The following is a 3,576-nucleotide window of genomic DNA, read 5'->3' as shown; positions in this document are numbered from 1 at the left end:
GTTATAATGAAAACTTTTCCCTATAAAGTCAAAAGAAAAAAATCCAAGGCTTACCTGAGTGCTCTTTCATGATTTTTCATCACTCAAAGGGCTTTAAGCTTGTGACTGCTGTCCTTCAGTATCCTGAAAGAAGTGAAAAATTTCTCAAGTGACTTAAGAGATCCAGCCTTAGACTGGTTTGATTTTCAATAAGTATTAAAAGCAAGTATAGGTTCCCCTGGAGGAGCTGTTCATGCCAGATGGCAATGCAAAACATATAAAAGATGTTTAAGTTTCTTATGTTTTTGAAATTTAAATTTTTTGTAAAACATGTTTGAGTCAAGGCCCCTGTTCTTTTTATTCTTTTTATTTTAATTCACTGAGAGGAAATTGTTTTCATCCAAAACATCTTTTCTGTCCTGACAACCAAAAAGGAAATAACCCAAAAAGCAAAAAAAAAGAAAGAAAGGAAAAAGTTCCTGGGAGGATCGTTGTAGAATCTCTCAGCTTTTTCTTCTGTGAGGAGAACACAGAACAGCTGTTGGCAGTGAAGTCATTCCTATAGTGTCTGTCTTACCTGTGAGAAGAGCTACTGTTTTGTGAAAAGAGTGCACCCTGGCACCATTTTATTGGTGGGAAGACAAAAGTTCTTGGTCATTAAATTCGTCATGACTTTTCCTTTGAGGATATCCAGGCTGATTTTCTACTCCATTGGGTAAACTTGTCAGAACATTCTATATATGTTTCTAAATTTTTCTTGTGTCTCTGTGTAATCTGAGTTAGACTGGGTTTTAAGAAAAGTAAAATGTCTGGATTATGGCAGATTGTGTAGTTCGGAACAACCTTCCGAATTACAATGATGAAGTCAGAAAGCTGAACAAAATATTCTACATTTAAAAATCTGTTTTTAGGCTTTGGGAGACTGACCAGGTAATGAAGAACTATCAGACCAAAGAGGAGATAGAAGTACAACAGAGAAGCAGATCTGGTGTTTTGGTCATTTAGCTGTGGGTGCTTGCTGATTCTCTTATGGTTTGGATGTGAGCTCATGTGTGAGACAGCGCAAGAAGGTTCAGAGGAGAAATGACTGGTTGTGAGAGCCTTAACCCAGTCAGTGAATGAATCCCTCATGGGATTAACTGAGTGGTGACTGGAGGCAGGTGGGTGTGGCTGGAGGAGGTGGGCATTGGGGCGTGGCTTGGGGGCGTGGCTTTGGGGTATATATCTGTATCTGGAGAGTGGAGTCTCTCTCAGCTTCCTGATCACCATGTGAGCTGCTTCCCTCCGCCATACTCTTCCACCATGGTGTTCTACCTCACGTGGAGCTCTGAGGAATGGAGAGCCGGCTATGGATGAGACCTCTGAAACCATGAGCACCCAAATAAGCCCCCAGATCAACTTTTCCTTCTCCGCAGTTGTTCTTGTCTGGTATTTCAGTCGCAGCAGTAACTTTAGTCACAGCAGTTTAGGTTTAAGCACTGCTTTCAACAGCCTTACAGGTTAAGGGGACAGAAGTTGGAGTTCAGGACCCAATAAGGATTGAGGCTGTTAGGATTTTGACCTGGCATATCCCTAAGAATCTCCTGTGTAGGAAGCATGGTCTCTAGTGCAGTAGGGTTCAGAGATGGGGCTTTCAGGGAATGAATGGATCATGAGGGCTTTGAGCTTATCAGAGGATCAATGCACTGATATCTGTATGGACTACTGGGAGGGAGGACTCAGTTGGAAAAAGTAGGTCCCAGGAAGCGTGCCCTAGAAGTATTTATCTTCATCCTAGCTCCTCTCTCTTCCTCTGCTTCCTGGTGGCCATGAGCTGAGTAACTTTCCTTTAACATGCTCTTCTGCCATGGTGTTTCAGTAATGGAGCCGGTCAGCCACAAACTGCAGCCTCTGAAACCATGGGCCAAAATAAATCTTTCCTTCAAGTTGTTCCTGTCAGGTATTTTGGTCACAGAGGCAGAATGCTAACACAGGGATTACATGCTAAAATGGGAACATGAAGGACTGTGCCTTTGTTAGAAAGTAGGAACTAGAAGTGAAACTGAGCCTTTATAGTCTACAGCCCATCTTTGACTTACTGGAGTATTTCTTGGAATTGGATAGGCATGGTTCTAGATTCCTAATGCCTCTAGTTGCCCTATAAAATTAAATGAAGGGTCCTTTCTGAAAGAAGATAACATGATTTGAGTTCTCAAATTATTTGTACAAGCACCTTTTCAAATGCAGTTCACAGATAATCAGGCACACAGGGAGACTACCCATGACTGATTACAGACAGACCCACAGACAATAGTTAAGATCTATCCAAATGATGGAAATCTCAAGCACATTTTTAGATACTACAGTTAGGAAATTAAAATTATTTGCAGAAATTTTGAAAAATCAGAGTATATTTTTAAAGAGGAAAATGGAAACATGGGAATTGAAAGCAACATAATCAAACAACATATCAAGAGATTTGTTTAACAGTGAACGATTTGCAGAGAAATAGAGAATTAGTGAACTGTAAGATATTGGGAAAAGAAATCTGCTGGGGCCCTTCAGGAATGGAATGAGCTCATGCAAGACATGGAATGACCTCTGCTAAGACAGAGTCCATGATTCTTTCATTCACCTAAAGAGTTCAAAGCAGAATTGTTATTTGTAGAGTCCAGTTCCAGGCAACACAAAATAGTCTCCTTGATTTAAATAGAAATGTACTCAGTACGTGTATAGAGATTTAGGGGCTCAAAAAGCATTAGAAGCTCTGTAAAAATTGGCTGTAGCCTGGGCTTCCATGGAATTTCTCCAAAACTATATAACAGAACAAGTTTATAAGTGGAGCTGCAACTTCATAATGATTAGAAAAGCCTCCACTAGAGCTTAGCTCCAAAACACTTTGCCTTGGCCGTGAACATCCCCAGCACATTAGGTGCCTGACCTCTATTTCTTGCTGCCCATGAAGCTGGGAACCATCATCTGTAAGGATCTCACAAGTGTCTCCTTGAAAACACTTTCTAGAACGAGCAATGGGAATGGTTTTATGCTGCACAAGTGCGTCTCACCAGAAGTCGCCCTGACTGGACCTGAGCTCAAGCCTCAGAATCCAGGAGGACACACTCCTAGGGGACAGGAATGGAGAGGCACCAGTGGATCTGCCAGATCTATCACAGCTATTATTTTGTTTGCTTGGGACCACATCATCCTGTTTCTTCTGGAAACGGAACTTTTTTTTTTTTTTAACCCCTGTGAACAATTCAGTTGACAGTAGATATTGACTCAGACCTGCCGATTACATTAACCTGTCCCACTGGACACGGTAATTGGTTTATAGATGTGCCCTCGATCCATTCTCATTCCGTGTAGTCTTTTCCAAGACTCCTCTGCCAAAGCCATGTTCTTTCTACTAAGCAGCCAAAACATGTGGAATATGAATGTCAGTTGCTGGAGGTTTGCCACCATGATCAGAGGGTGTTTTTGAAAATGAAACGAAGCAGATTCAAGAAGATAAAAGAAATGAGGGTGGGAGAGAGATAAAAAGTTCCTTTGAGTTTGCTCAAACCCTGGATCAAACTGTGTCTAACTGTCAGGCTTTTGATTCCTATTTTGTGATTCTAT

This window comes from Sciurus carolinensis, chromosome 17, assembly GCF_902686445.1.
Source record: "Sciurus carolinensis chromosome 17, mSciCar1.2, whole genome shotgun sequence".
NCBI classification, from domain to species: domain Eukaryota; kingdom Metazoa; phylum Chordata; class Mammalia; order Rodentia; family Sciuridae; genus Sciurus; species Sciurus carolinensis.
Note: the sequence above shows the minus strand (reverse complement) of the source record.